This window comes from Microcebus murinus, chromosome 17, assembly GCF_040939455.1.
Source record: "Microcebus murinus isolate Inina chromosome 17, M.murinus_Inina_mat1.0, whole genome shotgun sequence".
Lineage (NCBI taxonomy): Eukaryota > Metazoa > Chordata > Mammalia > Primates > Cheirogaleidae > Microcebus > Microcebus murinus.
In genome coordinates, this window is record NC_134120.1 from 7,505,074 (window position 1) to 7,525,117 (window position 20,044).

Sequence of the window (20,044 nt, forward strand, 5' to 3'; positions counted from 1 at the left end):
TAGAGCCATTCTGTTCTTCTGAAATTTGAGGATGGCGTGTCTTCTTTATCTACTTCCTGATGTATTGCTTCATAGACCCCATTTTTACATTTTTATTTGTCCACACATTTGGAGGCATGCATCTCAGTTTAGTATTTGAACAGATCGTATGTGGGATTTCCCTTGGCTGAGCACATTCTTCCCTTGGGTCTTGGCCAATTCACATTCTTCCGTCCACAGTTTGCGTCTATACCAACATGTACAGATTCAATCCCAACCCTCGTTTCTTACCGGTACCCATCTACCTCATTTTGGAAACTGAATTGAAATAGTTTCCTACTTCCTGTTAGACCTTATGGTTCTAATTGTAAAAGAAAAAAATGGTAAAGTCTGATCAAGCCTATCTTGGTTAATATTTTGAATATAAAACCTTCTGGCTAAAGAGACAAATATTTTGGTAGAAAAGAACAACTGGGACAGATATAATAAAGGAAAAATAATTACTTAATTGACACTAATTCATGTAATGGTAAAAAATATCAAAAACAATGAAAACTTGAGTCCTTTAATACAATAAAGAAAACTAACATGAAATAACAAAGTTGGATTTGACGTAGAAAATATAGAATCTTTGGTTGAAGAGAATCTACCTATTGTAATTTAGTATTTGTGTTATTGTGTTAACCCAATACATTGCATTGTGTTCTAGAGTTCTATCATCAGTCAATTTTCCATCTTTCTATACATACTTTTTTCTGGTCACTCTTATCCATCATCATGATTTTAACTACCACTGTTTGCTGAATGGTATTTCTTCTGATTTCTATGCCTTATTCCCAACTATTGGGTATCCTACAAGTAAGTGAAAGTAAAAATATTCAAAACTGATAGCACTGACTTTATATCAAGGCTGTCTTTTTCCATTTAATTTTGTAAATTGATGAATGAGTAATTTTTCCCATTACTCAAGGAAAATATGTGGGAATCATCATAAATAACTTTTTATCTCTCAAAGTATCAGCATCTGCCCTGCTCCAGGCACAGACTTCTATACTCGTGCTTTCCTAAAGCACTTGGCCTTAATCAATACACACAAATCAGAGGCATTCATATATGCCAATAACAGTCAAGCCAAAATTCAAATAAAAAATGCACTTTTGCAATAGCTGCAAAAAAAATTAAATATCTAGGAATATATTTAACAAAAGAGGTGAGGACATATACAGGGAGAACTATGAAACATTAAGAAAAGAAATTGCAGAAGATGTAAACATATGGAAAAATCTACCTTGCTCATGAATTCATAGAATCAACATTGTTAAAATGTCCATACTACCTAAAGTGATCTACAGAATTAATGCAATCCCTATCAAAGTACCATCATCATTCTTTACAGATCTAGAAACAATAATTCTACACTTTGTATGGAACCAGAGAAGAACTCATATAGCCAAAGCAATCTTAAACAAAAAGAACAAACTGGGAGGTATCAGTCTACCAGACTTCAAGATGTACTACAAGGCTATAGTAACTAAAACAGCATAGAATTGGCACAGAACAGAGATATAGACCTTTGAAACACGACTGAGAACACAGAGATGAATCCATCTGCATATTGTCATCTAATCTTTGACAAAGCAGACAAAAATACACACCAGGGAAAAGAATCTCTTTCAATAAATGGTGCTGGGAAAACTGGATAGCTACATGCAGAAGATTGAAACTGGATCTTCACCTCTCACCTCTTACAAAAATCAATTCACGATGGATAACAGACATAAATCTAAGGCATGAAACCTTAAGAATCCTAGAAGAAAATGTAGGGAAGACTTTTTCAGACACTGGCCTAGGCAAAGAATTTATGAAGAAGACCCCCAAAGCAATCACAGTAGCAACAAAAATAAGTAAATGGGACCTGATCAAATTAAAAAGCTTTTGCACAGCCACGGAAACTATCATTAGAGCGAACAGACAGTCTACAGAATGGGAGAAAATATCTGCTGTCTACACATCTGATAAAGGGCTGATAACAAGAATCTATCTAGAACTCAAAATATCAACAAGAAAATACCAAACAATAGGCCGGGCATGGTGGCTCATGCCTGTAATCCTAGCACTCTGGGAGGCCAAGGCGGGAGGATCACTCGAGGTCAGGAGTTTGAAATCAGCCTGAGCAAGAGTGAGACCCTGTTTTTATTAAAAATAGAAACAAATTAATTGTCCAACTAAAAATATATAGAAAAAAATTTAGCTGGGAGTGGTGGCACATGCCTATAGTCCTAGCTACTCAGGAGCCTGAGGCAGGAGGATTGCTTGAGCCCAGGAAGTTGAGGCCCATGAGGTTGCTATGAACTAGGCTGACACTACGGCACTTTAGCCAGGGCAATAGAGTGAGACTCTGTCTCAAATATATATATATATATATATATATATATATATATATATATATATCTCAAACAACCCCATCAATAAATGGGCAAAAGACATGAACAGAAACTTTTCAAAAGAAGACAGAATAATGGCCAGCAAACATATAAAAAAAATGCTCAACATTTCTAATCATTAGGGAAATGCAAATCAAAACCACAATGAGATATCACATAACCCCAGTGAGACTAGCCTTTATCAAAAATATCCCAAAGCAACAAATGCTGGTGAGGATGTGGAGATATAGGAACACTCTTACACTGCTGGTGGGACTGCAAATTAGTGCAACCTCTTAATGAACTTAACCAATATTCTCTTGATGTCACGTATCTTCACGAATTTGCTCCTGCTGTTCTCTCTGTCAGGAAATCTGCTGCAGACCTTTTTTGGCTTTGAGATCACCATCTCATACTCAAATGAAATATGTGTGTGTGTGTGTGTGTGTGTGTGTGTGTGTGTATAATACACACGTGTGTACATAATATACAAAACAGACTAGTATCTTCTATTGGTCTCTGTCTCTAGAGACCCCTGACGGATACAGCAGGTGTATCTTTGCCTTCTACCTCTCCAGCCCTCCTGTAAGCCAGTGGAAAACTGACATCCTAACTCCAGGGAGTTTGAAAGTGTTGAGTGGGATCCACTGCATTTGCTGTTCTTGATGCCACAAAAAATCATGTTGGTAGTCCAAGGATCAAAGAATGAAGAAAGATAGACTTCAAATGAAGAATTTCTTTCTGTTTTCATGTATGCTTCACTACAGATATTGCCTTCAAGTTCTCTTTCTGCTGAGATCCACATGGACTTTTGCCCTCTGAGTCAGCTAGTAGTGGGAAGATAAGAAAAATACTGCCCACCAGACCCAAGGAAACGTTTTCTCTTCCCCAAACAGCTGTAGACACAGCAGGACTTGGATAATGAGGGCAGGAGATTACTTTAGTGTAATGGCTAACTTTTTTCTTTTTTCAGTATACTAAGTGCTTTTCTCTACTGAGAAAGCATTATGGATAATTTTCCCTAATCTACCAAGGGTTTTTATTTGCCTTGAGGAGTATTAGTACAGCAAAAGAAATATGAAGTCATTCTTTTGTTTCTGAAACTCAGAGTAAGATTTGAGTTACTAGCCAGGCAGACTTTGGTGAATTTGTGAAAGCCAAGTATGGATGATTAAATCAGTTTTACTGTAAATTATAGCTAGAGAGCAATTAGAGCACAACTTAAGAGGAGCCCTGTTCTGTCTGGACCTTGGTGGTTGTGGGAAAAGAGAAGAGACAAGTTAGAAAGCATTGAGTGAGACTTGTATATCCTGATGTCTTTTATCTGAACGGAAATTCTGGAGAAGGCAGGAATGCTTAATAAATTGATATAGAGATAGGTGAGTTAAAGACTATACTCCTGACTCCCCAGTACCTAAGTTTGGCTGCAGGGCATCCAGAAATTCCTCTGCGCAGGACTGGAGTCGAAGAGAAGGTTATGAGTACTCTAGGATTAAAGAACTGGCTAAGATCTGTGGTTCCAGTGGAGAGTGATGGCATAGCCCCACAAAGCCTAAATGAGCACAGCTACATTTCAGAGTTTGCCAGGCTGAGACAGAACAGACCAGACTATGCTTGAGCTGAGGTTCTTTTCATTCTGTAAGGCGATATAAGATTTTTGTGTGTTCAAACATCAAACTACATAAAACTGGGAAAAAAGGGGGCAGAAAACAGTACAATACCAAGATTAATCATCTTTAAAAAAGCAATTTAAAATGACAAATTAAAATTACCTCCTTCCCAGTGGGAGGGGATTCATGAGAAATATCAAATAGAAAATAAAAAGTTAATACTTTGTTAACTCTACTAAGTTGTGTTAACCTCGTGAGGCTGCTACAGTTGTAAAAATATTTGCAATTTCAAATAGTAACACCTTTACTTCTTTGTCTATGGAAATTAATTGGCAAAGGTTTTCATTTACTGTGATCTCACATTGTTCAGGTCAGATCTGCAGTCTTTCCATGAATTTGGAAGGAAAATATTTTTCATTTGTTTCTGACTACGTCTCTTTCTAATTCTTCCACTATGTCGTTCCTGGCCTCTACAACCACTTGGGGGTGTGGCATGAATATATTTTGATTAGTATTGTCACTAAAGAATCTCTTGTCATTGTTAGAAAGCCACAGATAAAGCCAAAACCAGAAATGTATTCTTAGATATCAAGCATAAAGGATGTGTTATGCTAGAATGGGTTCCAGTGACCTAGATCTCAGCCACTTAAAAAAGAATCTGTTACAGTCTGAATGTCTTGTGTTTCCCCAAAATCCATGTGTTGAAATCTGATCTTCAGTGTGATGATATTAAGAGGTGGGGACTTTGGGAGGCTCTGCCCTCATCAATGGGGTAATTGTCCTTATAAAAGCAGCCCAGATGATCTTGTTTGTCCTTCCACCGTGTGAGGACATAGTGTGAAGCTTCCATCTAAGAGCGGTGGACTCCTACCAGGCATCAAATTTGATGGCACCTTGATCTTGAACTTCCCAGCATTGAGTGAGAAACAAATATTTGTTTTTACAAGCCACCCAGTTTATGGAATTTTTTTAGAGCAGTCCAAATGCACTAAGACAGAGTCCAACAATAAAGAAAAGGTCACCAGGGTAAGGCATATTTAGGTACTAGAATCCTTTCTGCTGTGGTCATTCGTACCTGAAATGAGGAAAGTATGACTTAGTAGGCTAACAACAATCTCTAGGGTGAGATTTATGCTTGTTAAGAAACTAGAAGAACAGTATGGGATGAGAGAGAGAGAGAAAGAGAGAGAGAGAGAGAGAGAGAGAGAGAGAGAGAGAGAGAGAGAAGGAGGGAGAGCAAGAAATATGCAAAAGGTTGAAGAACAGAAAGACAAATGGTAGAGGTCAGTGAGTCAAATGGTGATAAAAATCAACAAGGAGTGCACCCAGAAGGTGATTATTCACACAAGAGCACTTTTCAGTGAACAAGTTGCTATATCGTGGGGACAGAAAAGGGCATGGGAGCAAGAAAGAAGGGAGTGAAGAGCAGAACTAGCAGAGGAAACAGAGTCAAAATTTAAAATATAAAAATCATTTTCTACAGTCCCATCCTCACAGGGTAGCCTAGACCTCTCAAGGCCCCCCTGCCCACGGTTCCGGCCGAGTGCACTGACTGTGCTGTCCTGACAGCTTACTCCGCCGCCTGGTGAGCCAGTCAGATTGTCCCCATCGAATGTCGTAAGCTACGAGTCGCGGAGCTTATGACGACAATGTCAGAGCGCCAGGTGTGAAAGACCGAAGCGGAAGACAAAGAGATCTTGGGGAGGGAGGGTGTGCGGCCTGTTCCGGGACTCCATTCTGTCCGATAGCAGGCACACTTTGTTTCGTATGTTTGGATTCCGTAAGGTTTCTGATAATGGGGACTGATCCATGTTTTAAACAAACACTCGAGGTAATTTCTGCATATTTAAGTTCGAAACTATTGCTTTTCGAGTAAGCCCAGGAGGGTTTCCTGCTCTTCTCAAGCAGTGGAGAGAACCAAGGGCTACAGGGGGCCTTCTGACAGGACCAGAGTCCCCTTTTGCTTGTTCTCATTCAACACTCATGCATCGCGTCACTCATTACGTGCAGGACACCCTGCCCAGCCAAGCACCCGCCGCAGGCGGGTGGGTGGTGATCGGGAAAGTTCCCGGAATGAGCCAGGGTCTGGCACTTATTCGGAGTCGTTTATATTCCATCTACCACCTCCAGGTCAACGCATGGCCACCACTGGACCAAATTAATTTCTTCCCTGTTTCCAGAAATATCTTCAGTGATTAATTAAAACACCTTTAAGGGAGATGAGGGACTCATGGTAGGAATGAATTAATCACTTACGTAACTGGGAAGTATTTATAGAAATAGAGTTTCCATTTTCTGGAGAGGGAAATTTCAAGTACCTGGAAGGGAGAGCCATCATAATGTTTGTTTTGCAAGCCACTGGGCTGTATGAAAACATCAGTGTCCTGTTGAGTCCAGAGGAGGAAAGGAGACATGGGAATCCTAAGTAACAGACAATACCGACATAACATTCCATATGATTTTGGAGAGATGTGGTTAAAGCACCTCATGCAGCTAACTTAACAGCCAGATCCACCCCCCTGGACTCTTCAGACACCTCCTTCTGGAGTGGGTAGGTTAAGACTGGGGAGGAATGAGCTGGCTGCCTCACTCCCTCTCCCGTCCCAGCCCGAGATGGAATTCTCTGGAAGCATGAAGGAGGTGGGAGTTTACTGGAATCTTTTCTGCTGTTCTCAGCCCAGCACCAACTGTTGTAAAGAATGGAATAAAAATGCCATAAGGAAAGTAGCTGAGAGAAATTTACTCTTTTATCCTTGAGACCTAATGGGAACTCAAGCAATACACATTTTATTTTATTTTTCTTAATGGTCAAAGCCCTTGGCTGCATATTGTAAATACCTATTATGGATCAAAGCAATCTTTTCGAACGATATTTCTTTCAGCTTTGCTAGCTGCTAAAGCTCCACAAAATGTTCATTTTAAATGCCATCTTCTCTATGAACAAAAGATTGTTTGCTGCTCAGTAACACTTATAGGATTTCATTTTCCTCATTGTATATAAGGATGGATTATAGAAATTCAAGTATATAAAGTTTTATATTGCTCCTGTGTCTATGATTTTAAATCCTTGAACTATAAATTATCTATTTTTTTTATACAATTCATACTATTTTTTTTCCATCCAGGGATTGATTACACATTTCAATTTCCAACGATTATTTCTCTTGCTGTTTTCATTAGGCTTTCCTACAAATTGAAGGGGAGAAGGAATTAGTAAGGTAGAAAACAAGAGAGAATTAAAAAGCAAATCTCCTGTGTTTCTTTTCAATTAGTATAAAGTCAATGGATGCAGTAAAGGTTTTGAGACCAGGCATCAGAGGTTGAGCTGCACTAGAGTACACAAAGCTGCGGTAAGGAAAACTTTACAAACTTAAAATGATGCCTTCAGAAGACAGGGAGCATCCTGGGGAAATGCACAGAGGAGCCAGAGGGCTTGTGCCCAGCTCGGATGCCTTGAAAAAGTCACCTGACCTCCAAGTCTGTGGCCGCTCACCTCAAAAACTATTTGCCTTACACACCTTAGAAAACTGCTGTGAGGATCAAACTATGAATGCATTTTGAAAGCATTTGTCAAGCACTATGAAGTGATATTATTAGTGTGATTATGAGAGATGGTTTCACAAGAGAATTACACCACTTAACTGGTGAGCTAAAACATCCCCCTTCACAAATATTTTCTTGCTGTGCTTTTGAATATCACCAGCCTCTGCTACATTCCCCGATGATGCTGCATTTTCTATGTTTAGAGATGGCGTTTCCTGTTCTCAAACTGTGACCCACAATGCCTCTGACAGGCCCAATCACACCCTAGCGTGTGTTCTATCAAACTACCAATTGTCCCCGTCAGAGAATTTGCCTGTGAAAAACGGCTTCCCCTGGCAAAGTGGCAGCTTTCCACGGGGGAAATCTGCCTCTGCTTCCACCAACACAAGACAACATTTGAGAAGGGAACAAAAAACATTTTGCTATTTCACCAGCTCATGTAAAGGTCATTTTTCAACCTGTTTCTCTTGCAGTGGAAGGTGTTGATTATATAGCTCTAGTAATGTTGCCTTTTTGAATTCATTTTTGTTCTCAGGGGTTGTGTTATCTTTCCCCTATAGCAAGTTTCATTATATTTATTCCAGCAGAGCATGTAGATGATGTAGCTAGAATTGCAGGCAAAATAACTCATTACCACACCTATTGTCAGCTTTCTGTATATTTAACAGAAATGTGGTATAAAAATATTTATAGTTGATTAGGATTGGAATAACTGAAAAAGGCTTAGTTTCTGACTTTGGATTTGGGTGACTTCATATATTTTTTTCTCTGAAGTTCTCTTTAAAACATGTCAATTTTCCTTGCCACAAAGAGTGAGAAAGCAATTTCTTTTAGGGTATATTTCTTATTGCTTTAGTATTTTAAAAATATTGTTGCAGGGTTCATTTTTTACCAGTTTTACTAGTAAGGAGAGCAATGATATATGTTTTCTCAGTATCCTATGCTGTCATTTTAGATTTTCATGATGAATATTTGTTATTAATATTTTAAATTAACATAAATGTGCCTGAATTTAACTTTAGAGATATAGAGCATTTTGCTGTAAATATAAAGGCATGCCAAAAATGTAATCTATTATTTATAATTTAAATTTTCTAGTTTTGTAAAAAAGAGTGTGGATTCAGTCTCCATAGACAGAGGTTTCTATTCTGGGTTGTGCTAATAATGACTTCTGTGACCTTGGCTGTATTAGTTGCTCCCTGTTTGTACCTTGATATCTTGTCTCTATGCTTCCTTGTCTTGTCTCTCTGGCATGGTGCCCTGGAAAGCAGACTTCTACAAGTCTCTCTGAGACAGGTACCAAAGAAATGGGCATTTTGGGGGACACAACATAGTAGACATCTCTAAAACTTGGTCATTTATGCCCTCCTAGTTTTAGATCAAAGGAAAGAATTGCCTGGGCTGAAACAGTAGGCTTATATTCACTGATGATGTCTTACTCGCTAAGAGGGTTGCTAGGTTGTTTGAAGGCACTCATTTCAGGATAAGAATAATAACCTACTTGGATAATAACCTCTTTTATAAATATGAACCAGAAGTTCAAAGGTGTAAATGTGAACAGTATTAGCATCATTTTCCTCCCTGAAGAACATATTAAGAAAATCAAAGCTCTTCAACAGTGATCAAAAGTGACACATAGACCCAAACATATGATTTCATTTTATAATATGAAATCAAATTAAGATCTCCATTGAAAAGAGATTTGAAATAACTCCCTATCTTCATTGAGGGAGGTTTCAATTTCCGGAGTTACCATAATATTCCAAATCCATACATACCCTTGAACTGATGCCTTGTAGTCTAAGACTTCCCTCATAAATTAAGCCTCTTTGTTTAAGGACAGATCAAACAGGTTCTATGCAGTATATTAATAGTTTGTATTACAGAGAATAAATTTTCAATGATTCTATAACTTCACTCTGTTTAAGACGACAGCACTATTTATATTATGTTTTTATAGACATATTTAAGTTGTCTTTTGTAACTACAAGAAAAATAATTTTTAGTGGCTATTTTCTCTATATTTTGTTCTCATCAATAAATGTATAAAATACTTTAAGTAAATTTATAATAATGCTTCTATTGCATTTAAAAAATCCCTTCCAAGGAGAAAGCTTAAGAAAGAACTAACATAATTAGCATTTTTTGATGGATGGCTAGTGTCAGGACACAGAGATGAAAGTGCTTATTGTAGTTAAAGAAGGCACCTGAATCTGTTCTGCAAACAACAGCACAATATGATTGAAGAAAATAAATTAACCTTAGCTTTTTGTTTTATACAGCCAAAGCATCATTGTTCCTATTTTTATGACTTATATTGTCTTAAGCATATTTTCACTGAAAACTTTATATTTATTTCCTTTTAAAGTTTTGGTCAGATCTACAGCTAGTTACCCTGGAAACTCTGCTGAGTACTTCGTGAAGCACCTGCCACTTGAAGAGGAGGTGAGCCCAAATAAAAACTTCTCACTCTTCAAGTAAGTATACAACTTAGGCTACTCGCATCTTCAAATAATTAAGAAATACTTCCTGAGTGCCTAGTATGTGCCAGGAATACATATGCTTGTGGGAGGCAAAAACTTTTAGAGAAGGACTTGAGGTATATATTCTACAACATTTACTGAAGTAAACTCCTGAAAATAACACAGGAGGGGACTTTTAAATCTAGATATTTATATAATATCATAGGTACATGGGGATAGGTTCTTCTTTTCTAAGGCCTGAAGAAGGCAAGCTCTGAAATTTATATGCACTCTTTTTGCGAGTGAACACAAACAACATTAATAATAAAAATGATAAGAAAGCCAAGATTGAACCTAAAAATATACTTTTTGGGCAGGCTGTATATAGGCCATTCCTAAGAATTAAGAGAAAAATTTCCCTCCATTCTGGTTGCATTTAGTCCTTTATATAGGTATCCACATGTTTTACCTCTTTAAGTTTTAAAGTATCTACATTTGATTAAAATAGTCACTTTTGGATTGCCTTACAGATAATATTTTAAAGTTTGGTTTTGATTTTAAGAAATAGTTTTTAAGGAAACAAAGTCATTCAATCACTGTGCTAACCTTATCGCAAAAACCAGAGTCCAAGAACCATAAAATTTTGTTACTATTTGATGAGACAAATGGATTAAACACATGTCCATGTAAATTATGGCAAAAAATTAGACAAAAGACTTTCAACTATATAAATTCATATCTGAATATCCCTTAGGAAATCAATCAATTTTGATACTCTGTGCCAATGATAACTTAAATTTAAATGATCTGGATTTTGGATTAAAATTTTCTATTTATCGCCTGAGTAGTTCTTTGAAAATTTCTTCATTGTCTTAAGCAAGCACATTTAAATTTAGAATTAGCACATAAGATCAGAAGGGGAATGCAAACATCAATGCAAACATGCATTTCCCTGATGAGCACCATGTACCGTAATCTTACTACCTAGCAAATTTTCCTTTCAGTTCAGAAATTGGGAGGTAAAGATAATGAGTTCAAAGTTAGCCTAAATATCATCAATGCAAGTCATGTTGGTTAAAACATGGTTCCAAGCTTAATCTTTAAAGAATGCTTTGTTGGTGAGAATTTATACTATTGTAAACCAGTCCTCAACCACATGGAGCCCAGGACTTTTCAGTATAGATTACATTTTGCTTTCAATAATTTTAGCTATATTCTTTCCATTTCTAAGATCATGGAATTATTAAGATCTAGCATTTATCAAACCATGATATTGTACTCCCAATGTCTTCACTTTCATTTAGATTTTGAGCAGATTCCAATTTTCCTTTTCGTCAGAATCTAGTATATTCATTTATAAATTAGGAGGGTTATCCTGGTTCTCTCTTCCAGTATTCATCCAGGTCAGTGCTGTCCTCAGTGCCATTGGAAAATCAAGGTCCAATAGAGGACCCACAGATTGGAGATGAAATTGGTGCTCATAGTGAATATTATTGCGCTTATTTGAGTGTAGAATTCATGACTAGGCAAGTTCTCCTCCACTTATGAGAGGTAAAGCTATCAACACAATAGAAAGTGATAACTCACTCTTTGACGGGCATGACTTAAAATATCCTTCCCTTTTTAAGCTAAATAGCGGCTTCATCGTAATAGTAGAGAAACAATTTCCCTAACAATTTTATTACCTTGTTATTTCCAACCTTGCCTCGTAATTCCTTTCTTGATAAAATGTGCTCTATTGTTATTTTCAACTCACATAAGAGTTTACTGCTTTCTGAATAGAGGATTAAATGACTCAACGCTGCTTCTTGCTGCATGGAAACTGCATGCTCCCCTCAGCTTTCTGTCAACTGCTGTGTTCTCGCCCCGACTCCTCTCTTCCGCTCGCTCACAATCGCTTTAGCTCCTCAGAGAATTTCAAATGAAAGAAAGGGCAAAAATGCACTCCTCAGTGTCTCCAAGACTCAATGTGGACCCCACAGATTCCTCTATTCTTGCCCCAGTAGCTACCGTGATATAGAGTTCTACAACATAAGGTTGGACAAGGCAACTTTCTACCGATTTTAAAAGCAATAAAAGAGTTACATTTCCTAAAGGGATACACTTAGAAAACACATTACTGTATTAGCCATATTCTTTATTTTCTGTATTCTGATTCTTTGATATCTTAGTGTCTTGCTGACACTGAAGGGACGGCCCCTACCAGGGTTACAGGATTCCTAGAGATAGCAAACAACTCACCCAAAGGTGGGCTTTTAAAATGCAAACCAACCAATCCAGGGCTCACGCCCCCAACCACCTACTTTATCAGGCTCTTAAACTCTGGGGCACTATCTCTCCACCGGCCCTCATCGCTCCAGGGCCAGGCATCAGACAACCAGGAACAGCCTCCACGCCCCACAGCCTGCTGAAATTATGCAGACTAAACAATCCTAACGTTGAACTCGCTCACCAGGTTCACAACAAAGGCTCTTGCCCAATTTCCCTCTCTCTGCCCAGTGCTCCCTTGTGTGGCCTCCATTGCCACGGCATGCCCCTCCTCTTGGGAACTGTAACAAGCCCCACTTTCAATGGAAATAATCTCCTGATCTACTGGCCTCATCATACCTAAATAATAATAAAACTTATTAAAACAATTACCCATGTTCTCTAAGTAACTTTATTTTTATTTATAAGCACTTATTAAGTGCAATATGAAATATATTTTATTTTTTTCTACCATTTTCATAATTTTTTTCATTTTTCAAAGTTTTATGTTTTACCCACTGAGAAATATAATTATAAATAGGCTTAATGAATACTTTTACACAATAATCTTTGTATTTTGCAAAAGCTTTTTGTCATGAAAAATCACATTATGTAGGGATTAAAATCCAGAAATATATATATATTGGACTGCAGGAATTTATAGAATAAAATGAATCAATCTCTCTGCCTGTGGTGCAGAAAGGGTTAGAGAGAATTATTCCTTAAAACAGGAACTCAAGAGTTTATATGAGTCAAGAAACTAAAATATAGTTTAAAATTCTTTTTTTTTGAGACAGAGTCTCACTTTGTTGCCCAGGCTAGAGTGAGTGCCGTGGCGTCAGACTAGCTCACAGCAACCTCAAACTCCTGCACTCAAGAGATCCTCCTGCCTCAGCCTCCCGAGTAGCTGGGACTACAGGCATGTGCCACCATGCCTGGCTAATTTTTTTTTTGTATATATATTTTTAGTTGGTCAATTAATTTCTTTCTATTTTTGGTAGAGACGGGGTCTTGCTCAGGTTGGTTTCGAACTCCTGACCCTGAGCGATCCGCCCGCCTCGGCCTCCCAAAGTGCTAGGATTACAGGCGTGAGCCACCGCGCCCGGCCCTAGTTTAAAATTCTTAACTGGTGAGTGGGTAAAGGAGTTATAGTATACGCATATGTTCATACCATAATAAGAAAGAATGAATCAAGAAACTAAAATATGGTTTAAAATTCTTAACTGGTGAGTGGGTAAAGGAGTGATAGTATATGCATATGTGCATACCATAATAAGAAAGAATGAACTCCTATACATGAAACAACATGGAAGAATCTAAGAAGCATTTTGCTAAGTGAAAGTAGCCAGATCTGTGTTTAAATTTCATTCTAGAAAAAAGCAAAACTATAGGGATAGAAATCAAATCAATGCTCCCCAGGAGTTGGAGTGGAGTGGACAGTTTTGCTCACTTGGGTGTCCATTTTTTGGAATTATAAATAATTCAGAAATTATTCTTAGCAAAAGGAGAATTTGAAACACCATTCTAAGGTAGGAGTATAATTGAAAAAAAAAAGTTCCTGATTATAAGTAACCAGGGAAGTACATTTTTGTCAATTCTGCAGCAAGTCTATTATCTAAAGCAATTTTGAACAGCTATAGGTGTAGCTATAGGTGTTTGAGAATTTTCTTTAAATAGCAATAAGGGTCTTGAAACAAAGTAGGGACAGTTTAAGGCAGATTAGCATAGGAACAGAACAGTATGGACATAGTATAAAATCGCAGAGCCTGTACAAACAATTGCATAAAACAAAATAAAACCCTAACTATTTCAGATCAAGGTTTCACTATTTCCAAAGTGAAGAAGTAGAAATATTCATATAAGAATATTGTTGCAACATATTTATAGTTGATCATTTATAATTATACTTAATGTAGTTACATATTAAATTGCCTTACAGTGGTCAATGTATAGTGACATTCTCAGATAAATTTTTCCTATTAACTCTTCAAAGTATAGCGTTAGGGAATAATATGGATAAATGAGTCTCAAATTTTGATTTCCTCAATAATCTAGTAGGTAGAAAAGAATGCTTTCTTAATGAGGCACGGTTTTATCTGGGAGAATTCTATGTCACACTTTGACCTCCCCAGGAGAGACAGCTCAGCATCTTAGCCTGCTTAGCACGGTTGAAGGAAATATAAATGAATCCATTTGAATAGATTTTGACACTTGGCTGCTGAAATAATGTTGCTAAAGCATTCCTTTTTCTTCCGATGGTTTTGTTTTCCACCCCTTTGCTGCCAATTGTCTTAATACAGGAGTAATAGAATGAAGGCAACCATAGCAGCCTCGAAAATCACCAAGTGCGCCAGCAGAATGGGTTCAGAGCGGAAGTATGAGAGCAAATAGAAAGTCAATGGGGACTTTCAATGCCAACAGGACTGATTCAGATCCTGCTTGTTTCAAATACAATCCCTTTACAGAGTAATGGAGCATGAGCCAGTCGCACGTAACTTTAGAGACAGTCCTTTATTTCAAACACCGTAAGGTTGGAAGAGATCATTCATCCGCAAAGCCAAATGTCGAAAGCTGTGCTTTTGAATCCCCATCAGGCCTGTGGTTAACATTGCACTTGACTAACATTGCACTTGACAGTTCTGCCACGCAGAACAGGGTGCGTGAGAAGAGGAGAACTGAAGCTCCTGCAATTTGAAAAGTTGCCAGTCCATATGCCAGTTTAGCATGTGTGCACGCTGCCCTGGGACCTGATTGCTACTTTTTTTTTTTTAATGGAAAGCTCTTGTGTCCTTTAAGTTCAGTTACTATCTTAAAATTTTAAAGAAGACATCAATGGGTCTCATGAATAATAAATGTGGCTTCGATTTACCTTGTGCTTACCTTGTGTCAGGCGCTGTGATAATTTCTTTATATGTGCATCATCTCATTTAATTCCAGAGACAACCACATAGCCTGGGAAATTTTAATCTCAAGTTTGTAGATGAGATGCTCAAAGGAGTTAAACATCTTGCACAAGGGAATTTTAATCCAGACTGGTTTGCCTGCAGATTTCATATTCTAGTTTAAATCACTTCATTACATGACCTTAATGTCAGAAATGTATAATGCAATAGTGCCAAATTTAGTCAGATATAAAGGCTTTTTCATTCTAGTGATTTTTCCTAGGTAATGGGTTTCCCATATTATATTTATTACATAAAATAACACATAATAATAAATATACAAAATACGTTCCTGTGGCATGATTTAAATGCACATATATTATTTGTATCAAAACTTTCTTGATTTATCTATTCTTGGAGTCATTCTCCAAGCATAATTCAACTTACCTAAATTCTTTATACATTGACAAATACAGTCATCACATTTTGGAGAATGTCACTGCATGAATTAAATATTTATCATATAAAAATACTGCAAAATCAAGGTGAATTGCTCTGCAAAATCTCCTTCTAAGCTCTTTTTACTCAACTACTGTGGTGTATTGGTATTTATAAACATCTATTTTATTTACTATTTAATCTTCTGACCAGATGTAGTGCTAAAAATATTTATTTTTAAGGATTACTCATTTACAAGCAACATTAATGAACCGTAATTTCTGTCCTAAATTTATTCGCCTTATTCCCTGTCAACCATTTTGAGCTTGGTGGGTGAGCCAATAAAAAGGGTGAAATTATCACAAGATTTTTACTAAATATCAGGTTTTCCCATGAATAGAAACAATCCAGTGGCACAGACAAAGCAGGGGGTCTGAGATGTTCAAGGCAGCTCCCTGAGACCTTGCTTCTTTCTGGCTTTGCACTTCTTTCTGGTGTGCACTATCTGACTTAGGTTACGTAAGGCCCCTAAGTGACCTATGTGACTAATACACCCAACAAGAAGTGTTTGAATTAGGAAATATTTTTATTTCATACACAAAATGTTTAGTTTAAGAGGCATTCTCCAGGGATCTCTGCCCCTCTAAGTCCATAAATTGTAGGTTTGTTTACCATAGGTAATCCTAAGCTAGGAGCATCCTGCTAAGAGCATGCCATAGATGGGGAATCTCTTCCTAGTAAATATCATCGGTCTGTTTACCGGAAGGTCACTCACTAGTATGTTTACAAGGAGATTAGACCGGATCACCTTCTGTCCCTTTGGAAGTCTTTTTAGTGGTACTTAAGAGAGAAATGAATCACAGACCAGGTGCTTCAATCTCTCCACCATAAGAGGATACCTTATTGAGTCCATAACTTATTTTTATCGCTTTGTTATGAGTACTGATGAGGTTAGGGCTAAGATTGGGGTTTTAATTCCTGTGTGATCCAGGCATCACCATGTGTCATAGTGATATACCGTGACACCAATGCAGACCTACTACCTTGGGAGTGAGTGTTACTGATTCCATTTGAAAAGGAGGAGGTGGAAAAACATATAAGATAGTTACACAAATCCAGCACCCCTATGGGTGAGATAATTAAGCAGATACAACAGTGAGCAGGTACAGATGCAAGTTTTGTGAGGCTCAAGGCTTATATAATTTTGGAGACCCTTTTACTGTCATAAGAAGAATAGAAAATAAGTATTATATGACAAAAATATATGAACACATATGTGAACAGAGTGCAAGGGCCCCTCTTAGTAGTCTACATGAATAGTCCATAGAATCCCCACAGAACTGAAAGTCAGGAAAATTTTTTCTTCTACTACTTTTGACTTGAAGTGATATTGTCTCTTTTCCTGCTTGACTTAACATTAACCTTACAAAATGGAATAAAATTAATTTATCTGACATTTTTGATGTATGATTAAAACATATCAAGTGATGGATGAGAAAGTAAACATGTGATGCCTCGAGGAGTATTTGGAAAAACAAATGTCAGATGAAAATAGATTGTTCAGAATTTCAAAGAGCAAATATACTTTCATACTAAAGAATAGGGTAATGATATTTTCCATATCTAATAATTGTAGTCTAAGTTAATACTATTTCTCAAAAGAAATGATTCAGAGGACATACCAGCTCATTGGTTCATTTTTTATGAATGTGAAAACTAAAATTAGTAAAAATTTCTACAGACAACTTTATATTTAACAACTGTATGGAAATTGTGATGGTTCTTTTAATCATAAGTTTAAAAACAGTGATTTTATTTGAGTTTCTGTTACCTGGTTGATCACTAAAAGATTCCACTATCATCAGATTTTTATTTCTATATGTAATGAGTCCCATATGTACTAACTGCCTACTAATTCTACTCATAAGTTAAAATATTTATTTGGAAGTAGGCCTGAAGGAAAGTGTACCATGAACTTGGGGTCTCTGTCCACTCATTTTCTTTGTTCCACTTAAATGATGCCAATTTGAAGTGTCTTATAAAACCTGTGTTCTAGGTGCCATATATGGAAAATGAATTTGGAAGCTTTTTCTCACTTCTTCTTGAAGGGTCAATTAACTATAACATACTAACAATATTCCCCCAGAACTGTAGCTCTAGCCTGAAGAACACCAGGAAAACCAAAGCTAGAGAGGGCAGATCTAAGACCTGCAGCAAACGCAGAGCCTTGTGCTCCCTCAGCCCCTGGCACCTCGTGTGTCTTCTATCAAGATAACCTGGCATCAGGTGAAAATAGAGCCAGTTTGGAATAAAGCAAGTTACAGATTTAACCTAAGCCAACTCTTCACAGTAAAATAAAGGGAACAAAAAAATACCCAATTTCATTTGGGGTTTAATCACTTTCTGGTCTCATGGAAAAATATCTTATGGGAGACTGAATTATCTTTTAAGGCAATTATCAATCCACGATCCACTTAGAAATATTCATGGAAAATTCTAGTGTCTGTAGGTGCTGAACTACATTTTTGTTCTACATTTAACACTTATTTTGTTTTTCATAATCTAATATCTCCTTGTAGCAAAAGATGCAACATCTTTCCATCATCTATTAGTAACTGCTGCTGGACACAATGAACATCCACTACATAAATTACTTCCTTTGACCTATGCACATGAAAATTAAGAAGTATTAGCAAAGCTATATTATAATGAGAAGGGCGTGTGTTTTTGCAGCACTCTTAGATCTGGACTGTTCCTACTTTGTATTGGGACAAATCAATTATGGTTCTTGAGTTTTATTACCTTCGTTTGTGATAATAAGGACCAGGATACCTATTTTGAAAGACTTTTGTGCTGTAATATATGTGAGAGTTAGATTTGTGTTTGGAATATTAGTTTTTTTCCCTCTTTAATCTTTTTTAAACCTCATCTATTTCATTTATACTAATGGAAATTATTGACTTAAGTAAATGTATACATTTAAACAAAAATCAAGTGATCAGGAAGTTATAACAAGATAGTGAAAAATCCAAGCCAATAAAAACATTAAAAGGAAATTATAAGAGCAAAAAAATTCGTTTTGGAAGAGCTGATTTTGACACAATTTCAATTTTCTTTATAACATAAGTATTATTTTTCTTTACTCTTTTGCTGATGCTGAAAACCCAAATAATTCTATTCTTTTTTTTTTTCTTTTTCTTTTTCTTTTTTTTTTTTTGAGACAGAGTCTCACTCTGTTGTCCCGGCTAGAGTGCTGTGGCATCAGCCTAACTCACAGCAACCTCAAACTCTGGGCTCAAGCAATCCTTCTGCCTCAGCCTCCTGAGAAGCTGGGACTACAGGCTAATTTTTTAATTTTTTTTTAATTTTAGAGAAACATATGATGAGCTTAAAATGCACATCATGAATTAATTACCACCATGACCAAGTGTATATAATACAATGTGTGTCTGATACAGATAAAGATACTGGTGAATTCATAATCTTTATCTAGAAGTTATTCAACATCAAGAAAAAAATAATCTTGTAAAGACAAAAGTAATTATAATTATTTTCCTTCTTTTAGATTTTTGTTGTGCAAGTTTTAACATCAAAAGCAGATGACTGAGTACACATGTATCAACCTATTTTTTTTAAATAGAAAACTATTGCAATAAAAAATAGAAAAAAAAATTAACATTTGTGTCAAGGGTGAGTTAATTCATTTGACTAATGAAAGGCTAAATATTTTCATTTGTAAGGGATTTTGACAAGACTAGGCTACTGAACTAAAAATAATAATTTCAGCACTTCATTCCTAGTGCTCATTGGTAAATTTTCAGCCTCACGGATTGTGAGGCTAATGCATGTATTATCACCGCCATTAAAATAAATGAACCCGGAGCCATACAAATTGATCTTCTTGAGGGGGACATTAACTTGCTTTGAACAGTGCTCTTAAGGAAGGTTTCACAAAGTGGCCCACGCAGCTGTGCCCAAACAGCGATGCATGCAGTGCCTCCACAGGTGATCCCTTCCCCAGAGAGAACCCCTTCTGTGTGTTCATATCCCGCACACTGGTTAAAATACAGGCTCTGGTTTGTAGTTACACTCTGCAGCTCACACTACAAAATCATGCTCCGTTGTTTTCGCTTCTTCATGGAAGAATGTTGATTTCTTCAAAAGCAGGGACCCTGTTTGATCCCCTCCACAGCCCTGTGCTCGGCGTGTGCTGCGTTTAATCAGCCCTCATGTTTGTGTTACATCTGATGGCCTCCAAAGCCCTTGTTTCAAAGCACATTACTTCATCTGATCCTCCTATCAGCACTGAAGGTGGACATAGCATATATTTTCATCAGGTAGGTGCTCTTGGACAAGAAAATGAAGCCCCAGAAAGGTTAACAGAGTGTAACTGAGGGCACGTCGAAAGCGCTGGCAGACTCAGAAGTCAAGTCTGGGTTGTCTGACTCATTCTCCTTCAT

At 37.1% G+C, this 20,044-nt stretch overlaps 1 protein-coding gene and 1 long non-coding RNA gene across 3 annotated transcripts in view; one reads left to right on the plus strand and one right to left on the minus strand.

Annotated features, from left to right (window-relative positions):
* The window catches only part of DOK6 (docking protein 6), a 331,604-nt gene that overhangs the window by 114,508 nt on the left and 197,052 nt on the right, over positions 1–20,044 (minus strand). The gene's annotated exons all lie outside the window — the stretch shown is intronic.
* LOC105879620 (uncharacterized) lies at positions 5,718–19,237 on the plus strand. The gene is made up of 4 exons (XR_012912864.1): positions 5,718–5,843; positions 7,285–7,362; positions 9,924–10,032; positions 19,150–19,237. It is a non-coding gene; the product is annotated as an uncharacterized LOC105879620 (long non-coding RNA).